This window comes from Pogona vitticeps, chromosome 7, assembly GCF_051106095.1.
Source record: "Pogona vitticeps strain Pit_001003342236 chromosome 7, PviZW2.1, whole genome shotgun sequence".
Lineage (NCBI taxonomy): Eukaryota > Metazoa > Chordata > Lepidosauria > Squamata > Agamidae > Pogona > Pogona vitticeps.
The window spans coordinates 21,208,654-21,233,444 of NC_135789.1; the positions used below are offsets into that span (position 1 = coordinate 21,208,654).

The 24,791-nt window shown below is 48.9% G+C and overlaps 1 protein-coding gene and 1 long non-coding RNA gene across 3 annotated transcripts in view; one reads left to right on the top strand and one right to left on the bottom strand.

The window, feature by feature from the left end:
• Positions 1-1,309: 1,309 nt before the first annotated feature.
• On the bottom strand, positions 1,310-6,114 carry LOC140701802 (uncharacterized). Its single transcript, XR_012080781.2, has 4 exons — positions 5,400-6,114; positions 5,241-5,303; positions 4,870-4,917; positions 1,310-2,098 (listed from the first exon to the last, which is right to left on the bottom strand). It is a non-coding gene; the product is annotated as an uncharacterized LOC140701802 (long non-coding RNA).
• A 16,708-nt stretch (positions 6,115-22,822) lies between these two features.
• RAP1GAP2 (RAP1 GTPase activating protein 2) overlaps positions 22,823-24,791 on the top strand; it is a 223,874-nt gene continuing 221,905 nt past the window's right edge. The window contains exon 1 of one of the 2 annotated variants that reach the window (XM_078379365.1): positions 22,823-22,939. The gene's annotated coding sequence lies outside the window, so the exon portion shown is untranslated. The remainder of the gene's footprint in view (positions 22,940-24,791) is intronic. The other variant, XM_072978234.2, reaches the window with a different exon arrangement.

Consider the following 24,791-nt stretch of genomic DNA (forward strand, 5'->3'; position numbering starts at 1 on the left):
TCTTGTCAGTTTATTTTCCCCTCCAGATTTGGGACTTCCAATGTGGCCGGCGCTTTGTCTTAGGAACCGGTGCCTCAGGTGAATGTGAGGAAAGGCACGGAAGAGTGATTTTGGGAGTGTCCAAATTCCAGAATTCCTCCCAGCTGCCACGGTTTGTGCTGGATGATACCCAGGGTAGTGGACAGAGTGGCGGACTAGGACTCAGGAGACCTGCGTTTGAATCTCTCCGCTCTGCCGTGGGGGCTCTCTGGGTGAAGTGGAACGGGGAAAGCCACCCCTTAAATCTCTCTCGCTTGCTGTGAAAGCCCGACTAGGGTGGCTGTAAGTCGGCTGTGACTTGGCTGCACAGAACGACCACAGCAACACGGTTGATGTCTGGGCATGAAAATTCGGAGCTATGGCACCTACAACTCTGCCCAGATTTTGCAACTTACTAAAGTGTCCTGATTTTGCAACGTACGGTACTTACTTACTTACTTACTTACTTACTTACTTACTTACTTACTTACTTACTTACTTACTTACTTACTTACTTACTTGTCTAATAATGAGGTGGTGGCTTGGTCTCCAATGGAGCTGAGCCAATTTGCATATGTGTGCTTTTAAATGGATGACAACTCCCATGTTCCTCAGACCATTGAGGTTTAGGGGGAATCAATTATTCAAAAATAAAAGCATGCATCTCCTGGGGGACTAGCGCTGTTTCACAAAGGGAAGCCTGAGAAACGCCCTCGAATGAGAAGGCTTCATTCCCTGTAAAAGCAGTCTTAGGTTTTATGCCAGGAAAACGTAACTTTTTCACTGGGAAATCACAGTTTTTTTTCTCCTCCTAATTGAGTGAAATCTGCAGGAAAGCAAACACAGGGCAGCTGGGGGTCAAGTTAAAACAAACAGCAAGAGATTGATTGCCAGGAAGGCAGCCGTTGTCTTTAGGATCTGCCCCACCACTTGGAAAAGTTACTTTCTTGATCTACTTTCTTGACAGATTCTCCGAGATGCCGGGCCAAAGAAGCCACTCTTCCACATTATGATCCACACACAAGGAGTAAGAGCTAAATCAATTCTTGACTGCAGTATTTCAAATGATTGCAAATGATGGAGTTGCTATAGAGGGGGAAATAGTGCTTTGCAGGGTTTGGAGACGAGACTTTTGTTAATACCGTCTAAGATAGCATTGGCCTTTTTTTGCAGCTGCATCACATCATTGGCTCAATCCTATTCAGCTTGTGATCTACAAGGACTCTGAGATCCTTCTCATAATATTACTCAACCAAGTATCCCCCATCTTGTTACTGAGCATTTGGGGAGATTTGTATCCATGTTCAGAACTAGACGTTGCAGATGGACACTGGTTAGGCCACATCATGAGTCCTGTGTGTCCAGTTCTGGACACCACATGGTAGGAAGGAGGCCAAGAAACTGAATCAACTTCAGAGGAGGGCGACAAGGTTGAAAGGCGACAGGAGAGCACTTTTCAGAAACTTGAAAGGGAGTCAAACCGAGAAGGGGCAGGATCTGTTCTCAGTTATCCCAGCATACCGGATATGCAACAATGGGCTCTAGTGAAAGGAAGCCAAATTTCGGTGGGATATCAGGAAAAAATTCTTAACTGTTTAGAGCAGCACGACAGTGGAACCCATGAGCATGGGAAGTGGTGAAGCGCTCCAGTGCTGGAGGCCTTGAAGAGAACATTGGACCACCATTGGCCCAGATGGGCTTGGATTTGGACTCCTGCCTTGAGTAAGGGGGTGGGGGACCTTGTCAGGATTTGGCAACAGGAAAATGCGTAGAGTTAATTGAACTTAGACATTCTTCTTCTTTAGCAAGACGGTTGTATTTACAATATTTTACAAGTATATACAGGCAGGCATCACATAAGCATGGCAGGAACTCATTACACAAACCGGCATAGAGGATAGCAGCAAATGGTGGAGAGAGAAGAGAAAGCTATGAATACACTGTTCACTTATATACATATACAAGGCTTCTTTAGTCCGATCACAAGACACATTACATCATCTTCTGCACCTGGGTGTCTTCTCATCTTCAGACATTGCATCGTCTTCTCAGCAGTCACAGTGACTCAGCATACACACATCTGTTAACAATGGCAGCACATTAATAACACATTTATCCAGGTTCAGGCTTATAAAAATTACAATATCCTGACAGACCTGACGGCCTTTGGGGCCCCTTCCAGCACCGTGATTTTAGGAGGCAATGATTCTGAGCCATGTTTCTCCCCCAGGCTGAAAGCAGCAACTCGCTCATCCCATTTCTTCCCGGCACAATTTGCCTCCGGGACGGTTTCCAGGCTACTAAAGACGAGGCACCCATGACAGAGCAAAACAGTCCCAGGAGTCACTTTTACATCTGCACCCCAATGTAAACTTGGGCAGGACCGGCGGTGGAGAGGGGTGGGGGGTCCAGCCATCAGAGCCCAGGGTGGTTTCATTGGGAGACCTTCCGGCTTGGCCGCCTCGACACCCAGGAACCTTCGTGGAGTCTGCTGGATGTTCAGGCGCCATGCAACTCTCCAAGCCACCCTCCGCCCCAAAAAAACAACACAACAAAAGTATCGTGGCACCTTTAAGACAAGTATATTTATTGGAGGGTGTGTTTTTACAGCTACCGTGGCCTGGTTGTCTTGGCTTTTTTTCTTTCCTTTTGTAGCTGGAACAGGCCAGTGCAGCAACCTCTCTGAATAACCCTAATTCTTCTGTTTACTAGATTTCCATGTGATCCTCCGTGCAAGGGCTTCTGGGCCACAAGCACTGGCGGCTGGCAATAGATGGGCCACAAGCACTGGCGGCCACAAGCACTGGCCAGCCTTTCCTCTTCCCACCCCATCGCTTATTTATTTATTTATTTATTTATTTATTTATTTATTTATTTATTTATTTATTTATTTATTTATTTATTTGTTTATTTATTTATTTATTTATTTAATATCCTGCCTATCTGGTCATGTGAGGACCACTCTAGGCGGCTAACAACATAAAAGAAATACAATAATATACACAAAACCATTTTACATAACCAAGAAAGAAAACTATATATATATATACTAAACAAAATAGGGAGCTATAGGAAAAGGGAAAAATCGTCAGGAGTTATCTGTTGGGAAGGCCTGCCTAAACATCCATGTTTTTAATTGTTTCTTAAAAATACCCAGCGAGGGAGCCGCGCGAATCTCAGGGGGTAGGTTGTTCCAGAGACGAGGAGCCACTGCCGAGAAGGCCCGATTTCTAGTCTTTTCCTACCGGGCCTCCCTCGGCGTTAGGCTCCTCAGTCTCACCTCCTGGCTCGCACGAGTGACACAGGTAGATCTTGGTGGGAGAAGGCATTCCGCCAAGTATCGAGGTCCTAAACCGTTTAGGGCTTTATACATAAGCATCAACACTTTGAAGTCGATGCGGAAACGGATGGGCAGCCAATGCAGTGCGGCCAGAGTGGGTGAAATATGTTGGTATCTTCTCACTCCACTGAGTAATCTGGCCGCCGCATTCTGCACCACCTGTAGTTTCCGCAGCAGCCTCAAAGGCAGCCCCACGTAGAGCGCATTGCAGTGATCTAATCTTGAGATTACGAGCGCATGCACCAAGGTAGTGAGCCCCCCAACATCAAGGTAGGATCGCAGCTGGGCTATCTGCCTAAGATGAAAAAAGGCGGTACGGAACACAGACGCCACCTGAGGTTCCATAGTGAGCGCCGGGTCCAGATGGATCCCCAGACTGCAGACCCCATCCCTGACGGGCAGGGTCACCCCCCCAAAAGTGAGGGAGTTTCCCAGATCCCCTAATGTGGGGGCGCCCACCCTTAGTACCTCCGTCTTGTCCGGGTTCAGCCTCAGCCCGTTCTCCTGCATCCATTCCAGTACGGTCTCCAGGCAGCGCTGAAGGGACAGGACGGCATCTCCTGCGGTTCTTTGTCTTGCGTCGTGTCTGTTAAATGGTAAATGGGGAGACGAGACCATCCTGGCGGTTTCCTTTAACCTTATATGTCAACGGCTCTTTTCCCCCCATGAAGACCAAGACCAAAGGGCTCTCAATAAGTAAGCCGCTCTCTGTTCCGCACACAACCACCTACTGCAGCCATACAACGGTCCTGTGAGGCAGGCCGGTTGGGAGATGCGGACGGTCTAATGCAAAGGCTTTGTAGCTGAGCAGCGCTTTGACCCTGGCCTTTGGCTCCTAGTCTGAAACCTAATCCATGTTCACTGTATAAGATCAACCTTTGCGATTCCCAATCCAAAGCTTGGAAAAATTAATTTTTAAAACCACAGCTCCCGGAACTCTGCGTTCAGGGAGAGTCTGACAGCTGTAGTTCAGAAAAGCAACTGTTCCAACTTCTGCAATTAATGGTGCCATCTAACACATTCCATCTTCACTGTGGCAAAACCCATTAAATTTGGTCAGATGGTTCTTAAGCAAAATACTAGAATTCACTGGGTTTTCTGAATTTTAACTTTAATGTAGATAACCATTATATTTTTTTACGGTCACCATAATTGACCGAATTACATACAATTCTTTACTTCTGTGTAATCAGAAACCTTGCAAAAAATTGGTGTGTGTGTGTGTTTCCATCTTGCAATTCTATCAAAGGCACCCAGCAAAGGGAAGGGGGGAGGGCAAAGTCCCTGAAATGCTCCAGGTCTTGTTTTTGCGGACTGTATAGAGCTTCTCCATCTTTGACTGCAGAGAACATAACCAATCTGATTTCGGTATTGCGCATCTGGTGATTTCCATGTGCAGAGTCGCCTCTTGTGTTGTTGGAAAAGAGTGTTTGTGATGACCAGCTTGTTCTTTTGACAGAACTCTATTAGCCTTTGCTCTGCTTCGTTCTGAACTCCAAGGCCAAACTTACCTGTTGTTCCTTTTATCTCTTGACTCCCTACTTTAGCATTCCAGTCCCCTAGAATGAGAAGAACATTTTTCTTTGGTGTCAGTTCTAGAAGGAGTTGTACAATCATCTACATTTATTAAAATACAGTGGTGCTCCTACTTACGTTCCAGAAGATGTTTGTAAGTGGAAATGCTTTTAAGTCGAAGCACCATTTCCCATTGAGATGCACGGGAACGGGATTAATCCATTCCAGCATTTTTTAAAAATACCAAAATAAAAATAAACAGAGCACGTCCCACACTGGGACTGCAAAAGAAAATATCACCAAAAAACAAACTACACCCAAAGCCACCGAAAACAGTTTTTAAAAAAGCAAAAAAGCAGCACCTTACCTCACCAGCCTGAAGCCTCCTCCGATCGCACTCACACCCCGGCCAGGCTCAGTCTCCCTTTTCCTATCCATTGCTGGAAAAGAGCCACAAACAAGCAGCCTCTTCGCCACTAACGGTTTAAATTTCCCGCCTTTTCCCCCTGCCTTTTTCTCTTCTCACCTCGGAGCTCCGCTCGCAAGTCAAAGCGAAATTTTGTTCCTAAGTCGAAATGTTCGTAGGTAGGGGTGTTCGTAAATCAAGGCACTGCTGTACAGTCACGCCATCTTCTTAAATAAAATTGAGGCCACCCACCTTTGGATGTGTCCCAGGATGGCAGGATTTGTTGGAAAAGACGACTGTGCTGGGAAAAGTTGGAGGCAGCAGGAAAAGAGGAGGACTGGACATGAGGTGGCTGGACCCGCTCAAGGAACCCACGGCCTGGGATTTGCAAGACCTGAGCTGTTAATGGCAAGACCTTCTGCCGTGGCATCAGCTGGAAGTGACCTGGCAGCAAATAAGAAGGAGAAAAAGAACCAGCTTGAAATGAAGTTCCTATAGACAGAGACAGGTTATATATTTGGTGTGTTTACATTTGATCCCAATACAAGCATTTCACTCTTTTGGAACAGGTCCATTTCCATAGCCTCCCCCTTCTGTGATGATAAACGCCTTGGCCTGCCCTAAAATGTTAAATAGAGACCCAACAGAGTAGTGTACAGAGTGGCGGGCGAAGAGCCTCCTCGTGTTTATTCCCAGTTACACTTACAGGACATCCCCCCCCATTTTTTCTCCATTTCCCAGTATCTTCCCAATAAACCTACCGGGTAGGGCAGCCTAAGACACACTCCTTAGTCCGTTGTCAGTCACAAAGATTTTCACAACTACAGTCAATCACAGAAGTGACGACACCCCCCCCCCCGCATTTCATAAATATTTTACTACGTATATCTTTTCATGTGACAACACTGAAGAAAGGACAGGTGGCTACAGTATAAAGCAGTGAGTAGAGGTCAAGGTTCCCCTTGATATTTAGTCGTGTCCGACTCAAGGGCGTGGCGCTCATCCCCATCTCCAAGCCGTAGAGCCAGCATTTGTCCATAGATGATTTCTGTGGTCACGTGGCCAGCGCAACTAGACACGGAACGCCATTACCTTCCCACCAAGGTGGTACCTATTTATCGACTCACATTTTTATGTGCTTTTGAACAGCTAGGTTGGCAGGAGCTGGGACAAGCGACGGGAGCTCCCTCCGCCATATGGATTCGATCTTATGATGGCTGGTCTTCAGACCCTGCAGCCCAAAGGCTTTGCGGTTTAACCTGCAGTGCCATCCAAGTCCCAAAGCCGTGAGTAGACAGCTTGTAAAAACTGTATCAATGTGCTGTCTCCTCAAAATAACGCTACACACAGCCATTCATGGAAACAAAAGGGAGTCCGCCTGTAAGTGACCGCGTCCAAATGGGGCCCGAATTTCTCCTCCCTGGTGTCATGAGACCCGTTAAGTGTCCCAAGTCTCAGGGGCGAAGGGGGAGCCGGTCTTCTCGCTCTCATTCTCTCCGATGGGTCACTGGACGTTCCACGTGGCACCTTGTGGTCACGAATGCTCTGGGGATCTGAAAAATGAAGGGCTGCTCTCCACCAAGATGGCCTCAGGGCTATCAGAAGGTGGCCGAAACCCTGAAACGGAGCGGCCAGACCTTCCAGCAGCGGAACAGGACAGGTTTCCCTCTGAACCGGCCCAGCCAAGGTCAACCTGAGACGTGGAGGGCCCATGATCAGCATCCTCACCTCCAGAGGTTGGCTTTGGGAAAGAGATGGAGGAGGGCTGCCAGCATTATTGCCCTGGAGGTTGGAGGAGTTGGGGGGGGGGGGTTCCTACCTGTCCCTGCTCAGACCCTACGCTGTACTCCCTTCTGGGAGGGCTCCTGAACCCGGATCTCCCAGGTCCCAGTCCAGCTCCCCCGCATGACACCACACCCTTTCTCTTCTCCAAGGGACCCCCTTCCATCTCGTGCCACGTGAGGTCTACAGCATGGCATGTCCTTCTTTGAGAGCCACAGGGCGCTTTTCTTCTCTGCCTGCTGGGCTGCCTTCCCCACCCCAGGGCATTGCAGCGGGGATGGGCCGCCTCTAAACATGCACAGAGTGCCACCTCTGTGGGGAAACGGCCTGTGGTGTGGAGACAGAAACGGCTGCCCCCGGTCGGGTTCGAGCTCGGCCGCCCTGCGGATTTTGCGAAGCCATCCAGGAAGAGGTCAGCGTCACACAACCCCTCCGGAAGGCAGCTGGTGTTTAAACCAGCAAGAAACACAGGCCTGGAGAGGAGGAAAACGAGGAGCTGTAATAATAGCACCGTGCTTTCCCCAAAAATAAGACAGGGTCTTATATTAATTTTTGCTCCAAAAAAGTAAGTACTGTATTAGGGCTGACTTTCAGGGGATTTTTTTTTTCATGTACAACCATCAACACTGATTCCAATGCAGTCCTGTCCTCTTCTTCTGGTTGCTTCACAAGGGTGGAGGCCGAGGGTTTCACTTCACTGGGGCTTATTTTTGGGGTCGGGCTTATATGACGAGCATCCTGAAAAATCCTACTAGGGCTTGTTTTCAGGGTAGGTCTTATTTTGGGGAAAACAGGGTACTAGATAGCTGAGTGGTATAGTCAGGGTTGGGAGTTCAAATCCCCCACAGGGCCTCCTTGACAGGGGCTGGACTGGATGATCTGCAAAGCCCCTTCCAGCTCTGCCGTTCTAAGATTATTCAGTCGAGCCCTTTGATTTAAACGGTTGAGGGGGAAAGACATCTTTATACTGGAGAAGACAGAGAGGCGATGTGGTAGCCGTACTGAGATAACCCGAGGGCCATCCTGTGGTCTTCCATTTTGCTTTTGAAGGACCTTCGGTCGTTCCCTTGGCTGTGGTTCCCACCCGGAGGCCCCCAGATGTGCTTGGACCACAACTCCCTCCAGCCTTCCCCTCTAGCTGTGCAGGCAAGGGCTTCTGGGAGTCGTAGTCCAAGAACAACTGGAGGACCCAAGGTTGGGTCACACTGTCGCTGAGTCTTGTGAGGAAACGAAGAAGGAAAAGGTTAATCTTCAAGTCTGCAATACGTTGGATGGGTTGAAAAAAAAATGCCCTTTCCAATTAGCTAAATTCTGGTGCGAGAGTTTTATCAGCCGCCTTGAATCTTGGGGAGCCTTCATCTTGAATTCTCAGGATACCCAAAGGAGGAACTGCTGCTTTATCCAATTAGTTACAGGAGTTGGGAGAGGATGCCAGGGTGGTTGGTTAACAGTGCCGAGCCCTGCAGCGAGAGGATGATGGAAGAGGAGGCAAGCCAAGAAGAGACGGGTTCACTCAGGCATCTTCTTGCCACCTGTGCTGGCTTCAGTATGTACTCCAAGCCTTTTTTTATGCTGTGAACTCAGTGTATGCCCTGGAACCATGTTTCTTTGTAAGTACAGAATGAGAGAGTTGGCTTTCCTTATTTTCTCTGGGTCTGGATCTTAGCGGCTTTCACTTCTGAATGAGTCTGGTTTTCACTGTCCAACTGCGTCCTATCTTTATTGTTGTAGAATAAACAAACTCTTGTAGAATAAACAGACTCTTGTTGTAGAATAAACAAACTCCTCTAAAGCTATATGTCCTTTTGAAATTCTTTCCATACAAATAACAACATTTTACAGCTTTGTTTTCACTCGAACATCCTGACGGGGCTGGTGGTCCTGAGGAAAGTGAGTTTTGGCTTTTTTTTTTTTAACCTTGCAGGGTTGGTTTGCAGGCAAAACCGCAACCTGGAAGTTTTTGTCTCTTCCTGGATCCCCAAAGATGGGGGAGAAAAGGGTCCAGATTAAGCTTTCCCAATTGCCAGCACACTGAAACACACACACACACACACACACACACACACACACACACACACACACACACACACACACACACACACAGAGAGAGAGAGAGAGAGAGAGAGAGAGAGAGAGAGAGAGAGAGACATACACTAACACACCCAGCAAGCCCCCACACCAGTTTCAGCAAGGGTAGTGTCGCTCAGTGGTCAGCGGCTCCTCTCTGGGTGGCCCAGCATCCTCCACAAATCTCCTTGGTTGCAGATTTTTAGACTTTGGGGGCCATCGGCCAGGGATGGCTGAGCCAGGGGTGGCGGATTCAGGTACAGCCCTTGGGTTGGGCTAGATGACCTTTGGAGTCCCTACGGGCTCTATGGCTCTTCCGTCCTGAGAGGCAAAGGTGCTTTCTCTCCCCATCCTCTGCTGACACGTGCCTCTTGGTTCAGGCGAGAATCCTGGAATGTTTTGAGTTCAGCCGTTCTATTCCCTCTCCTGTCCCCCCCCTCCTATGCACCAAAGAACAAGGACCTGGTTCGGCTGCTGAGCAGCTGAGCAACATTTGCTGCAGGCAGCCTCAGTCCGTCCCTGGATGGAGGCCGAGAGCATCATCCTCCCGGCACCAAGGTAGAGGCAGTCTTTTTTTTTTTTTGCCGGGACTGAGAACTCGGGCCGAGGGAGGAAGAAGGGGGAGCATGGCCTCTAAGAAGACCCCAGGCGAGAAGAAATGGGAGTTAGTCCGATGGTGAGTTTTCCCGGGAGGGGGGGGCACAAGGAAAGGGGGAGGGGAGGGGAGGACCCCAGCCTCTCCTGTTGGAAACGCAAGGGTCACATTGCTGCTGCTCCAGCGCATGGCAGAGCGGTGCTGCAGCATTCTGGTAACAAGAGGTCCTTTCAAAACCAAGTCACAGGAGAAGGGCCTGAGAAGGCATTGTCAATCCGCTTGAGTGAACCTGCTTCAAAGCAGCCGACCTCCAAGGGACAGCCCCCCCCCCAGGTTGGGGAGTGAGGGTGGGGGTGCCTGATTCTCAAGGAGAGGCGGAAAGCAAAATGATGCCAGAGATTTTGTGCGCAGTCATGTATGCCCCTAAAGACATAGGGCGTGGGGGTTCGCGGGGCAAAAGTGGCAAGGGGTCAGTATCAGCGGGGCACTGGTTGATTTTTGCATGCACCCTTAAGACCCGTTAGCTTTGCAAAAGACCCGTTCTCCACAGAATGGGCCAGAACGGGAGCGGTCCCCTGGCCTGCGCATTTTGAACTCTCTTCGCAGGAGTGGCTCTTTGAAATTTAACCCAACTGGCACTAGGGAAGGTGTCCCATTCATAGGCCTCATGGACTGCAGCCCCCATCATCCCCCACCAATGTAGCCCAGGCTGTGTTGGCTTAGGAAGGTGGGAGTTAAGAGTAGAAAAGGAAGGTGGTGAATGATCTTTTCTGCTCTGAGCTTCTTGGAGGTCTGGAAAGAAACACATTATAACATGAAAAGAGATTTGCTTTTTTTGGGAAACAGAAAAGAATATTTAGGTTGACGCCTTTTCTCAAAGGATGTAAGCCAACCCTTCTTAAAAGTCCAGGTTTCCTCCTTTACGGAAAACTCCCGCCAGCGACGCAAAGTTGGGGGACACCTTCACTTGTAAACCACGGGCAGCGTGTTCACACATGACATCTTAATTGTACACTTAAATGCTTTCCTTCCGATAAGTGAAAGGAGCACCCTTTTTTCCAGCCTGAGGGTTGGAGCCAATGCTGGAAAAGTCCCATGTTCCACGGGTGGGTGGGGCCAAAGGCAAAGGGGGTCGGGCTAAACCCTGCTTTGGGGGAGCTCTTAATTTCCAGTAACTAAGCCTCAGGAGGGGTGTTTAAACCTTTTAGAGGGGAGGAATTAAAAACCTACCTAGGAAAACTCTCTCTCTCTCTCTCTCTCTCTCTCTCTCTCTCTCTCTCTCTGTGTGTGTGTGTGTGTGTGTGTGTGTGTGTGTGTGTGTGTGAGAGAGAGAGAGAATATCACAAAACCCTGGTGGGATGAGGGCGGGGCCTCACGTGGGGGGGATCCACAGGCCACACCCCTTAGGGGAATCTGGGCCCCTCATTTCTGAGGTTCATCTGCCCTGAGTTGAATCCTCTGCAATGATCAAAGCCTTCTAAAGGGTGACGCTTGATGGGAGGAGGCTGCTTCCCATGGCCGGTGGGGATAAGGCCCCAGAGAGAGAGAGAGAGAGATGCAAGGCTGGGAAGGGTGATCGAGGACCAGTCTGTTCTCTTTCGCCCCACGTGAGTCTTGATGCAACAGGCTCAAAGGGGGGGGAGGATTTCTATTAGACCCGTGGTAGAGCTGCCTAGGAGTTAGAGCTCCTGAGTGGTTGAATAGCTTGTTCCAAAACGCTTTGGCCTTCTTTTGCTGGAAATATCGAAGCAGAGGCTTAGTTGTGGCCTCAAAGACAAAGGCTGTGAGGATGCATTAACGGATGCCTTAGTGCCCAGATCCCGTGAGGTGCTTGTTCTCCTCGACTCAGCACGGATGAGGCCTCATCTCAAGTCCTGGGTTTAGTTCTGGACACCACACTTCAAGAAGGATGCTGACCAACTGGAACAGGTTCAGAGGAGGGCGACGAGGATGATGACCGGGGGACTGGAAACCAAGCCTTAGGAGGAAAGGCTGAAAGGATTGGGCACGTTTAGCTTTGAGAAAAGAAGGCTGAGGGGTGATAGAGCCCTTTTCAAATATTTGAAAGGCTGTCCTTCAGAGGAGGGGGCAGAATCTGTTCTCCATCATCCCAGAGTGCAGAACACGCAACCATGGGCTCAAGGGACAGGAAGCCAGATTTCGATTTAGGAAAAACCTCCTAATTGTTAGAGCAGTATGATGAAGGAGTCAATTCTCTTGGGAGGTGGTGAGCACTCCAATGCTGGAGGAGTTCAAGAAAAAAAAATTAGACAAAACCATCTGTCATATATACTTTCATTTAGATCCCTGCCTTATGCAGGGGGTTGGCCTAGATGGCCTTACAGGTCCCTTCCAACTTCATTATTCTGTAAGACTGTCTAACTGGGAATGTATAGCTTTGACCAAAGAGGACAGAGGAGAGATAGGATAGTACTCTGCAAATACAGTACTTGAAAGATGGCTATCAAGAGGAGGAGCAGGGTCCATACTTGATCCTCCCAGGGTGCAGGACAGACAACCATGGGCTCAAGGGACAGGAAGCCAGATTTAGGCTGAATATGAGGAAAAACATCTTAACCCTGAGAGCAGTACAGCTATGGAACCCATGACCTTGAGAGGTGGAGAGGGCTCTGACTCTGGAGGGCCTCCAGGAGACATTTAGACCAGGGGTCCCCAACCTTGGGCCTCCAGATGTTCTTGGACTTCAACTCCCAAAAATCCTGGCCAGCAGAGGTGGTGGTGAAGGCTTCTGGGAGTTGTAGTCCAAGAACATCTGGAGGCCCAAGGTTGGGGACCACTGATTTAGACAACCACCCAGCAAATATCCTTGGATCGGGATCCCTTGCCTTGTTGGCCCGGTTCCAATGCCCTGATTCTAGGGTTCAACGATCCTTTGGTCAGGCCTGCCTTTCCGTTCGATTTCTACCACGGGCGAGCGGCGAGGCCCCTTTCGGGTTCCTTCCCGATCTTTGGTTCTCCAAAAGCTGGGGGTGACTTTCCTGATCGAATTTCTTCTGCTAGTCTCTCCCTGCCAAGCGAGCAGACAGCCTTGTTTTATTTTTATTTTTTTTGTCAAAGCTGAAAGACTGGCAGGTTTATTTCAGGGAATGCCATTTTTGGGAATGATCCTCTACTTCTTCCGACTCGCCTAGGTGCACTGCAGGGGGGGGGAGCGAGAAGCAAGGGGAGTTCAATGCCGAAAATAGCAATTACGTTATTAACGCGGCTGGTAAACTGTCAGCATAAACATTCCGCCGTTAAATCATGCTGTTGGCAGATGCTAATCTTGTGTCATCAGGATGCGTCTTTGTTGAGAAGTTGCTTATTCTGTGTTGTGACATTGAGTGCCTTCTATTTCAAAGTTCAGGGGACCCATCCACTTAGACCTTGAGATATTTTTTCCATCTGGAGTTCACCAGATGTTTGCACCCTTTTTTCCACGCCGCCCCTCTTTGATCATCTCCTAATTTCATAGATTTCTTCCCCCTTCTAAGATCCCTCCTGAGACGTTGTGATCGGCCGGGAAGGTGGTGGCTAAAATATGCTGGGTTTTTGTGGCTCTGCCCGTTAGCGTTCACCGCCACCCTTCATGGAGAAGAGCTTCAGTCCTTCAATTTCTCCGAAACCATTAAAACAGCAGCTCTAGAGAGACACATGTGGCCAGCTTAAAACTCCAAAGCACGTCTTAAAGTAGAGCAGGAGAACTTGGAGCTTTCTAGAAGGCATTGGACTTGAGCTCCCATTAGCCCCAGACAATGGGGTTGATGGGAGTTGTAGTCCAGCTTTGTCCTATGCAGGCACGCCACTGGTTCGGAGAAAGCAGCCCGCAAGGAAGAGCAGATCTCAAATGGCTCATTGGGTGCCCTTTTTCTGGGTACCCTTAGTACGAAGACTTTGGGCTGATTTGGAAGTACCTCAACATTCCCAGGAGTGGCTGGGCCACCATGTCTCTAGATCTCAGCAGATCCCCTCCGGTTTTCTTCTCAGAACTTCTTGGTCCATTCTACTGGTCTTGATGGCCATGCGGTCCCTTGATGGGTTGGAGAAACCCTCAAACCCAACACGAGGGAAGGACTGCCCATTCCAGCTGCCCCAGGATCCTCCCAGGAGCCCAGAGGGGTCACCCTCCTCCAGATGGCGCTGGGCCCTTGCGGAGCCCTCAGCCTGAACCCCCAGAGGAAAGGGGGCGTTGAGGCAGGAGATGCTCTCTGCTGGAATCTAGGGCTGGGTTGGAGAGACCTTCTCCTGGGTCATGGTTGGAACGACCGGAGAGGGGGAAGAACCAGAAGTGCTGGCTGTGGAGGAAAGACTAGGTGAGAGAAGGGGCTTCCTCTGGAGTAGGGCGGTCTCGGTGAGAGAAAGCTGTTTCCCCTGGGGAGACTCATGGGCCTGATCCTGCAGCTGAGCTTTCCTCCCAGGCGGCTAATGCCCTGCAGCTGAGCTCAGGGTGGGGCTTCCTCTGGCCAGCTGTAGACCCTTCCCTTTGAGTGTCCAGAGAGACCAGCTCTCTCTCTCTCCTGGGTCTGGATCCGGCCTGACTCAGCTTTCCAGCTCTAGCTACAAGGCCTGGCTTCTTTGGGATCATTCTGGACCCCCAACTCTCCTGCGCCTGGTTTACCTTACTCCCTGGTAAGCATCTGTTTGCGAGATCTGGGCGTAGCCCTCCCGTGGGAACAGGCTGAGGATTCTAGGATTTCTCTGTTCTCCAAAAGTTAGAATGTCATTTCTGGCTTGACCTCTCCTGGAAAGAGAGCGAGGGATAGGGGAGGAATAGAGTGAAAAGGGGGTGCTTCCGACGGTCCTATAAGTGCCCCCGCTCCACCCTAGGAGCTGTGAAGATTCCCTGGGGCCGGCGAAAGGTGTGTAAGGAAATGGGTCCCAGTGGATTAACCCCAGAGGTGGGGACTGCTGCTGGAGCATGGGACAGGGAGTCTTTGAATTCCGAAAAACCACATCCCTAATGGTGAAATTGCCCCTTTCCTCTCCAGGGCCCTTTTAGGCCATTGAAATTAAAATTAGCATTAAAATGAAGAAAATCTATGAAAAGGAAGAAGAGATAAAAATAAAGAAAAATTAAAATTAACAGTAAATACAAGTGAATGGCAGCGAGATCCTGGAAACCATGGGGGGGGGGAGCCACTCCAGCCACCTCAGTTAGGAAACGCTACTATTGTCTGACCTTATGGTCTCTATTGCAATGGATGGGTACCTGACCATTGTATTCAGCTCTATATGTCAGGAGCTGAAGGTGGGGAGCAGGTTCTAATTGACCCTCAGCTTCATGGATGAGTCAGGCTTTTTCTCTGGAGCAGGTAATATGAGGTCAGTCTGTGGAGGGTGAATCCCATGTAATGAACGAAGTGCAGGTCTCATGCTTAGCCTTGTGGCTGCTCACCTGACTGGTATGCAACCCCCGACAGGGGCCTGGCCCCTCTCCATGCGCCATGACGACTTGGGATCATTGACTTACTCCAGAGTAAAATGGCAATACTTTTCTGGCCTGTGTGTTTTATATCGTTTTTTAAACGTTGCAATTCAGCGATTCTTTTAATCTGATGATGCGTTTTATTGAGTTTTAATACAATAACTTACTGTATCTGTATATGGTTGTTGTTTTTAAACAATTTTTTTGGTAAGTCACATATGGGTCTTTGTCCTGGAACAATGGTTTACCACATTGGGTCAACCAGGTGTTTCTGGAGCCCAATTCCCAGAAGCCTTTGCCAGCCGGGCTGGCCCAAGCCTGGAAGCCGCTATACTGTACTGGAAGAATGGCAAGGGACAGATAGGTTTTTTTAAAAAAATACAGCAAAGACAGATTTTAAAAAGTGCAGAAAAATACAAATGAAAAGCTAAGAAAAAGCCACAATGCAATTAAATCGGCTGTCAGAAACGTCCTCTCTCCCGTCTTTCTTTCTTTTTTTTAAAGGGAGAACCTGTCAAAATATAGCTAATTTAAAAATTGTTTGGAAACACAACAGTTGAAAAGAAAAAACACAGCACGGCTCCGTTTCCTAAAGAGTCGGACCATTGTCAAAAAAACTTGCTGGAATAAAAAAGTCTTTGTCTAACGGCAGAAGGACAAGAAGAGTGTTCCAGGACTCTTGTAGGGGTCTTGTGGCACAGTGGTTAAACTGCAGTGCTGTGGTCAAGACTCTGCGCACACAACCTCAAATCAGTCCTGATGAACCAGCTCGAGGTGGACTCAGCCTTCCTTCTTAGGTTGGTCAAATGAGTGTTGTTGTTGTTTAGTTGTTAAGTTGTGTCTGACTCTTCGTGACCCCATGGACCAGAGCACGCCAGGCCCTCCTGTCTTCCACGGCCTCCTGGAGTTGGGTCAAAGTCATGTTGGTTCCTTCGATGAGACTGTCCAACAACCTCGTCCTCTGTCTTCCCCTTCTCCTCTTGCCTTCACACTTTCCCAACATCAGGGTCTTTTCCAGGGAGATTTCTCATGAGGTGGCCGAAGTATTGGAGCCTCAGCTTCAGGATCTGTCCTTCCAGTGAGCATTCAGGGTTGATTTCCTTCAGAATGGATAGGTTTGTTCTCCTTGCAGTCCAGGGGACTCTCAAGAGTTTCCTCCAGCACTACAATCCTTCTGAGGTTGGTCAAACGAGTACCAACATGCTCAATTATATTGTAAACCACCAGTCCTATTGAGTGGTAAAGAAGCAGCCAACTTTGCCGGAGGGAAGTCCGGAGCCCGGGAGTCACCACTCAAAAGGCCCTCTCTCTCCCCACTCCACCAAACAGGGCTTTGGGGATGGCAGGATGAAAGAAAGGGCTTTTCTGGAAGACCTCCAAACTAGGAAAGGAAAAGGAGGCAGCTCATCAGAGAGGCTGGAGCCCAACTGTAGATGGATGAGAGGTCTCATTGGAGGGACCAGACAGTAGGGGTGGAAGGTGTTCCATGCACCAGAGCCTGTGTGGGTCTCATTTGATAAATCTGGATCTAGGACATGACGTGGCTGCTGGTGGGTCTCGGGTTGGCTACAAAGTGGCATCTAGGACCAAAAATGGACCATCTTCAAATGCAGTTGGATAGCCATTTTCATCCTGCCTTGTGCAAGAACTAGTTTAGTGGTACCACAATGTCTGCGGGACCACCCAGTTGCTTTTCGTGATCTAAGGCCATCTGATGCCCCCATGATCCCTGCTTTTCTGCATCTTCTTACAGACCTCAGGTGAGAGCAGGAAATCCTCACCTTCTGCCTTGATTCGTAGCCAAAGATAATTCCTATAAGAAATCCCCCTTACCATTTCCCACTGGATTTCCTCTCCCTTCCCAAAGGTTCATAAAATGTGCGCCCAAAGTAGGACTCCCATAGCTACAGCATCAATATCTGCTGATTCACGTATTCACGGTCTGAAAATATTAAAAATATGAAAAGAAAAATCCTAGAAATACACTTTTCTAAAGATGACATTTCTAGATTAGCCGCCTAGAGTGGTCCTGACCCGACCAGATAGGCGGGATATAAATACTGTACAGTAAAATAAATAAATAAATTAAATAAATAGAACTGGCCACTAGAGGGAGATAGAGACATGCTAATCCACATTTTCCAGTATCGGGTGGGGGGCTTGATCTTCTGTGGATCAGCCCTATTGTTCTTCCCTCCAGTCATCCAACATCAAAATTTAGCACCTTACTAGAAGAAGCACTATTGTTTCAAACATGAAAGTCCTTGGCCTGCTATGATCTTGACTTTTGACTTACATGATCTAGTTTCCCCCCCCCCCCCCTCTTTAGGTGTCATTTCTGTCACATCCAATACTACCTTTCATACTGGCTGTACTTTGGATGGTGCTTTTCTCTCTCCTCCTTTCCAAGGAATAGGAAGAGAGAAAGCAAAGGTGGGATCGGTTTTATTTGACCCATGCTTTAATTTTAATTTCTGGTCTAGATGTTTTGATCATTATGTTGTTAACCACCCAGAATGCACTAATGGGGGGGGGGAAGAGTGTTGGTTGGTAAGTAAGTAAAGGTGTAACCATCCTTATCCTTTAGCAAGGAATGCTCAGTGGTAAAAGTAAACATTTCTAATGCAAACGAGCCGGCATTAACCAGTATTTGTGATTAATGTGCGGAAGGAATCTGGCTTGCTTTCTCCTTCAAGCGTAATTACAGGATGTTTTTGTCATGCAAAGTTGCTTAATTAGACTATCAGGACTCCATTCATTGCTGTAGGACTACTTAATAAGCTTCAGCAGCTGCTGAAAAACAGCAGGAGGACATTAGGAGGCCTTGTGAAGACAAAGGTTGGTGTCTTATAGTTAAAGGTGAGGATGGTTTCTTTCTTTCTCAGAGGTCAGTGGTTCCCCCAACCTTGGGTCCCCCAAAGGTTCTTGGACTAGCTGTGCTGGCCAAGATTTCTGGGAATTGTTGTGCAAGAACATCTGGGGGACCCAAGGCTGGGAAGCCTATTTATAGCAGGGCATTTTCTCCTGGAAGGCCAACATGTTCGGCACAATAAATTATAAAGCATGGTGGTAGGGGTGCTCACGGAGGAGGCTGGATTTGAATGTAAGCCCATAGCTTGACACAGCGGAATTGCTAATACCCTGGAAGACAGAAACAAAATTCAAAGTGAACTAGATAGGGTGGAGCCCTGGGCCAAAAGCAACAGAATGAAATTTGACAGGGAGAAGTGCAAAGTCCTGCACCTCAGGAAAAGAAACCAATTGCACAGTTACAAGATAAGAGATACCCGGCTCAGCAAAACTACGAGCGAGAAGAATCTTGGAATGGTTGTAGATCACAAGCTACAGATGAGTCAACTGTGTGATGTGGCTTTAAAAAAAAAAGGCCAATGCTATTTTAGGTTCCATTTACAAGTATAGTCACCAAATCCCATGAGATACTTGTTGTTGTTTAGTTGTTAAGTCGTGTCCGACTCTTCATGACTCCATGGATCAGAGCACGACAGGCCCTCCTGTCTTCCACTGCCTCCCGGAGTTGGGTCAAATTCATATTGGTTGCTTCGATGACCCTGTCCAACAACCTCGTCCTCTGTCGTCCCCTTCTCCTCTTGCCTTCACACTTTCCCATCATCAGAGTCTTTTCCAGGGAGTCTTCTCTTCTCATGAGATGGCCAAAGTATTGGTGCCTCAGCTTCAGGATCTGTCCTTCTAGTGAGCAGTTGGAGTTGATTTCCTTCAAAATGGATAGGTTTGTTCTCCTTGCAGTTCTCCTCCAACACCACATTTTAAAAGCATCAATTCTTTGGTGGTCAGCCTTCATACTAGTTCCTCTTTATTCAGCCCTGGTTAGACCCCATCTTGGGTTCTGTGTCCAGTTCTGGACACCACACTTCAAGAAGGATGCTGAGAAATTGGAAAAAGTGCAGAGGAGGGCGAGAAGGATGATGATCGGGGGGGGGGGGCTGGAAATCAAGCCCTGTGAGGAAAGGCTGAAAGAACTGGGCCTGTATAGCCTGGAGAAAAGAAGACGGAGGAGAGAGAGGAGAGCCCTTGTCAAAGACTTGTCATGGGGAGCAGGATCTGTTCTCCATCATCCCAGAGTGCAAAAGACACAACAATGGGCTCAAGGGACAGGAAGCCAGATTTAGGCTGAATATTAGGAAAAATTTACTGTTAGAGCCATAGGACAGTGGAACCCCTGACTCCGGAACGTGGTGAGCGCTTTCCAACGCTGGAGGCCTTCAAGAGAAAATGAGCCAATGGTCTGATTTGTGTTGATTCGGATCCCTGCCTTGAGCAGGGCGTTGGGCTCCCCAGCCTTTACGACCCCTTCCAACTCCATGATTCTCTGATTGGATGACGTCCTGTTCTTTGAATTTCCTACCATTCAATGTCTTTCCCCCTTTCTCTTCCATCTGCTTTCTGTTCTGTATGGTAAGTTCCTAGACGAGTGTCATGTGTCTGGCTCAACTGACCCAGCCGTCACTGAATGACGGGTGTTTCAGTTGACTGATCAAGTGTTTTTGTTGATTAATTAATTGGCCCCCGCAAGCCCCCTGTCTTCTCTCGACTCAAACTCCCAGGAACATAATTAAGTGAGATTTGTTTAACGAGGAGGCAAGCACGGGAGAGAAGCTGAGCTCTTGGGATGGCCCTGTCCTTTATTCTCAACGTGTTTCAAGGGTATTTTTCCCCCAAGGGAGCTAAATTTCATTGCCTGAGTGAAGACATCCGGAATTCGTTTTTCTCTTGCTGACGCCCCCTCATCAATAATGGCCTCAGATTTGCTGTTTTCGGGGGGGGGGGAAGAGGGACAGAGCAGGCAGCTTTCCAAAGCCCTGGTTTACATGTAAACGTTATAAAAGCTGCTGAAAGAACCCCCTTCAGACCATGCTGGGGACAAATTAAACATTACAGCTGGCATATCAGTGGGAGTGGAAAGCCGTCCGCGTCCGCCGGGTGAGGGGTGGCGGGTGATGCAGATTTTGATAGGGTTGTGAAGCATTTCCCCCTCAAAACTGAAAGTGATTATATAGAGCAGGGGTCAGGGAACCTTTTTACCTTTTAACCCCCCCCCAAAAAAATTATTTACATTGACATTCCCCCCCCCCCGGCTCTTGCCATCCGCGGCCAACCCCTGTCCCTCCTGCACTCGCCCGGGACCTGTGGCCACTGTCCGGGCACCCAGTCTGGAGCCACCACACTGCTGGAAATGTCCATCCTTGGCGAGGGGAAGCGGGCACTGCAGGGCGGGCAGGTCCACTGGCCATGAGCTCAGGTGAGGCGGGGTGGAAAGGGGGCCTCCTTGCCAGCGAACCAGGCAGGTGGGCGCAGGCAGGCAGGAAAGCCCCAGCCAGGGCTCCACCGGGCAAAGAGTCCAGCTGGCCTGGTACGCCGCCCTCCCCCCCCCCCACTTTGGAGGTGAGGAGGGCAGGCGGGTGCCCTTGTGCAGTTCCCCGCCGGGGCTCGCTCTCCCCGCGACGGAACGGCCGCCTACACACAGTATTGTCGGACATAAAATGCCTGGGGGTAAAATGCCTGCCGCGACCGTCCTCATTACCCCCAGGATTTTCATTTTTACCCCATTTGTTTCCTGACCATTGGTATAGAGTGTCGGGGTGTCCTTAGGGATGGAGGGGGGGCAAAGAGGGGTCACAGTGATGCATCATTTGGGAATGGCTGCGTAGTGTTTGACCCCCTCATGCAAGATTCCTGGTGGCCCCTCTTTCCTTGCCTCATCCATGCTTGTGAGAAGTAAGAAGCTGCCTTTTTAAACCCCTTCTTCACCTGTGAGAGTTTTGCCAGTTGTAAGAAAAATTTGTGGGTCAATGGCATTAATTTTGCGCATCGTGTCGCTTATCCAGAAGAGCAGCTGCTTTGCTGCGCCAACTTCTCTGGGGCTTATTCCCTTTGCTTCTGTTGAGCGGTTTGCTCTCCAGAGGTTGACTCTGTCCCCTTGTAGCCGCACGAAGGGGACCCCTGAACGGGCCAAAGTTAATTGCAGAAAAGGAGGAACCCCAGCAGGTTCCGGCCAAGTTCCTGAGACTTTTGAGTTGTGTGGCCAAAGTGACGGAAAAGCTGTGTAATAGCTGAGGGCACCCAGCGTAGCTAAGCCTGGAGAGGCTTGTTGCAAGGAAGTTGACCGAGGTGAGGATCAATCGGTTGAATTACTTTTGAACTCAGTTGTGGTTGAAATAGTGATCGCACATCTCCGGAAGGCTGCTTTTCACGGAGGAAAGCTGGCCTCTTCAGGTGGTATCTTCAGGGGGGAGAACTCCTGGTGTCGTCATCCAAATAAAGTTAATTTTCAAAACCAGTCCCTGTTCCACGGGTAGGGAGGTTGCACCGTGTTATGATGCCTTTAGGAGGTTTTGGCTGGGAGGGACATTTCTGGAGGGGGGAAGGTTCCTGTCAGGCTCAGGCGATTGTGTCTCTCTCTCTCTACCTCAGGTTTAGCCTTCTCTATGCGAATTACAAAGGCAGACACAAACTGGTAGCATGAAGGGTTCTGTCTGTCCGGAATATAACCACTTAGTCTGCCAGGAAGCAAACGAAGCACTTAAGTTCTGTAGTGAATCCTGTTCGGCATCCAGGACTGTGGGGTCCCTCAGGGATCTGTTTTGCCCCCTTCGCTTTTCAACATCTACATGGAACCGCTGGGAGAGGTTGACCTGAGTTTTGAGGTTCGGTGTCACCTGATGACCTTGAATGCGGATGACACCCAATTCTCTCTCTCTCTCTCTCCTTTCCGTCAAAATCAGGAATGGACCGGATGAGGGCGAATTGACTGAAACAGAATCCAGACCAGATAGAGGGGCTCCTGGTCTGTCGAAAGGCAAATGAGGGAATAGGGATGCTACCTGTGCTGGATGGGGTTACGCTCCCACTGCAAACACAAGCAAGCCACTTGGGGGGTGGCTCCTCCTGGATTTGTCTCCAAGCCGGGATGCCCAGGTTTCCATGGTGGCCAGGAGAGGCCTTGGCCCAATTAATACTAGTGCGTCAGCTATTCCTGGGGAGGCATCCAGGAGCATCTGTTCCTGGAAAAGTGTGCTCTGGCACATGCCTAAGTTACCTCCTGTCTGGATCACTGTAATACACTCAATAGTTAGGGCTGCCTAACTATGGAAAGTGTCATGAAACGTTCAGTGGGGCCAAAAGACGACAGCAGCCAGATGGCTGACTGGGGCTGGTCACCACATTCACAGAACCACCTCCTTGTTAAAGGAGCTCCACCGGTTGCCAAACTGTTTCTGGTGTTTCTTTTTTATATAAGAAGATCTGTGAGTAAACAGAAATATTTTATTATTTCTAATTTACCAGACTCTCTGAGCAAATGTATTGAATCAAATAAGTGCCAGTTGAGGTACATGAACAAATAAGGGATAGTCTACTAAGGGAGACTGTAGTTCACTTTGCTCCTTGTCCTCACAACAAACTGTGTCACGAAACCAAGAGCACCCCAACATCTTCAAGGAAGATTCTTGAGGTTGTAGTCCAGATAAAGTTAATTTTCCAACTTAATATCTGTTTCATGTCTCAGCAAAGCCCTTCATTTCCTTCAACATTTCATTTCAGCCTCAGACGACAAGTAAGGCAAGAGAGAATTTTCAGGGATGATAAAACTGAATAGAAGTGAAGGCAATAAAAAGCAAACATATTCTTCATTTTTAGGTACGTCAGGGAAGGCCGCTTTCGGATCGAGGAGAGGACCTTGACTGCGTTCCACTGGCTCTACTCTCCACACCAGCATCGGATCGTTGGCCGGGCAGACCTGGAGGTCCCGAGCAGGTGAGCGCAACCTGCTTTTGTGTTGCGGTTGTTAAGACGCTGACGTGGTGGTTCTGTCGCAAATGGTGGGGTGAGGGATGGTGGCTGAGGCTTCAATGCATGAACCTCAACCCGAGGTGAGGAAGTCATAGACTCCACAGAAGGACTTTGACAACGTGTTGTGTTTAGAGAGAGAGGGACTGAGTAGCTTGGGCCATCACATAATTTTCGCTTTTTGCCTCGTTTATTTTAATGCAGATACTCTTTGATGGAACGACAAAGCCCACCCTCCTGTATTTCTGTGCACGAATAGGATATTCTGCTACTCCCCTTTCTATTCATTTTGAACAATTTAGATCCTTCAATTGCTGTGTTCCAGTCATGGGAGTCACCCCACTGAGTGCCTGTTAAACATTTTTATGAAAGTTATTACTAGTCCTCATTAGAACTGTTTAGTCTGTTCCTCATCATGTGTAGGGCTTTGTCTGCTTTTACCTCCCCGCTTGCGTCTCCCTCCCACTTCCAGTTCAGTTTGAAGCCCTCCTGATGATGTTCTCCATGCTGTGGCCAAACACATTCTCCCCAGTCCTTGTGAGGTGCGAGCCGTCTCTTGCCAGCAGTCCATCTTGCAGGAAGCTTGGCCCCTGATCCCCCAAACCGAATCCCTCACTTCAACACCACCTTCGTACCTGGTCCTTCACCTGGAGAATTTCTCTTTCCCTTTCTATTCCTCTTCCGAGTACGGGTAGGAGGGATGAGAAAACCATCTGAGGTCCAAAATGGTAGAGTTTCCTTCCCAGAGCTTCAGAGTGTGATGTGATCTCTTCAAAGTTGCTCTTGGCTGTTTCGTTTGTTCCCACATGGATGAGAAGAAAGGGAGACAGATCTATGGCTTTCATGAGTTATGGTGATCCTTCTGTCACATCCTTAATTTGTGCTCCAGGGAGACGGGTACACCTGGCGAGGGTCCATGGATCTTCCCGGCATACTTCAGTTTCCATCCCACGCAAGACGGAGTCTCCTATTGCAGCTTCTCATCTTCTTTTTTTATAGGGTGTGGGTTCAGGGCCTCTGTTTGACTGAGCTTCCATCCTTCTCATGCACTCCCGCGAGGTCTCCTCTTTGGCTTCGTGAACTTGCTGCCTGCCAGAGTTCTCACCAAGAAACTAAAAACAGTTTCCCAGTTCCACCGATGGAAGATCGTCCTCTCCTTCTCCTTTTGCTCCTCATGGAGTGACTCTTTTCCATGGCACTTCCTCCTCCTCCTGCTCAAGAGTTCTGTCAGGGTCTGTCCTCCTGTGTGTGTGTGTGTATGTGTGTGTCTCCTGTATGCTCTACTTTATCCTTACAGCAGCACTGGGAGGTAGGCCAGGCTGAGAGGCCAGCGAAAAGTCAACCCAGCGAGTTTCACAGTAGAGTTGGGGGATTTCCACCCAGGTATCCAGCATTACAAATCCAATCATCCTTAGTGATTAGCTATTCCAGATGTGGCTGATAGGCACCGGAATCCAACAACATCTGAAAGCTCATTGCGTCCCTCGTCCTTCCAGAGAAACACACCTTTGGGTAGAAGAAGTGGCCTGAAGAGCAAGGTATTATGTCCCAGAAACAGGGTTTCTGCCTTGAGGGTGTGCAACGCCCACTGTTTCTCTCTGAGCAAAGCCGGCAGTGTAGAAATTGATCCTTCCACTAATGGAGGCTGCCCTCTGCCTTGGGTGAACCCCAGATGCTTTTAAGTGCCATTACAGCTTTGCCTTCCATTTCCAAATGCCCCGGGTAAAAATAGACCTCAGCACTTAAAAGCTGGCTGGTTTCTCTCTAGCAAAGGATCATGACCGGAGCCTGCCGTGTTTTCGAGGTTCACTCCAAAGCA